This window comes from Aplysia californica, unplaced genomic scaffold (assembly GCF_000002075.1).
Source record: "Aplysia californica isolate F4 #8 unplaced genomic scaffold, AplCal3.0 scaffold00748, whole genome shotgun sequence".
Lineage (NCBI taxonomy): Eukaryota > Metazoa > Mollusca > Gastropoda > Aplysiida > Aplysiidae > Aplysia > Aplysia californica.
This window is the reverse complement of record NW_004798018.1, coordinates 52541-53525: the sequence shown is the minus strand read 5'-3', so window position 1 is coordinate 53525 and position 985 is coordinate 52541.

The following is a 985-nucleotide window of genomic DNA, read 5'->3' as shown; positions in this document are numbered from 1 at the left end:
GCTTCAAAACAGACTGCAGCGCCATCTGAAGCAAAGAGCATACTTCCTGCGGACACTTTTTTGGCTGAGTGGCCCATCTTGTTATTTACTATCTTTGCTTATGCTAAACAGTCGATTTTGAGTATCGTCATGACAGTAAGTAGTAAGAACCTTTCTCATCTTTGTTCCATCGTTCATCGCCTTACACGATTTTATTTAACCACACAAGATGAAAAAAAAGCAAAAGTGTTAATTAACAAAATGTTAATCAAAAGTAATTTTACACTATATTTAGTGTGCAAGTTAAATACGCTTGGTGATAATATATGTCACAGTGAATGAGGTCATGGACTTCAGCGCTGATTACTTTTACGCTCGCCTCTCTGGGTTGGACAGACCGCACCATTCCTTTCTAGCAGCAGCGTTACTTTTCATTTTGCCCCTTCCTCTCCTGAGCTCTCTCTAGTCATATACTTATATTCTATGGTTACAGCTTCTTTATGATGATTTTTATTAAATCTCTATCGGTCTTATTTTGACATTATCATATACTGAATCTTAGTAGAATAAACCAAGGTCACGAGGGATGAAGGCTCTCCATCTCGAAGGGAAAAAAAATCAAATCTTTCTGGACAATTTGTTGAACCCGTCTGCAACCTCCGTGGGTCGTGCTGATTCCTCAGAAACCAACATCTCAAGGACTGGACAGTGAATGTAACACGGAAAGAAAAAAAAGCACGACATGACGAAAAAAAAGTAAGCGCAACGTATTCTGTCTCAGACTGCAATAACTTTGGGACCAGTCCAACTTTATTTACTTTCCATTTTTTAACTGACGAAATGGCAAAAAGCACCCCCCCCCCCTTAACACACACACAGACAATCCCCTCTATCTGAACATTTCCACGGTGATGGTGGTTCCTGATGTCTCCTTTGATGTTCCCCAATGTCAGTTTTACGAGACTACTTTTTAAACCACGTAAATCACATTTTCTTCGGTCGAAAC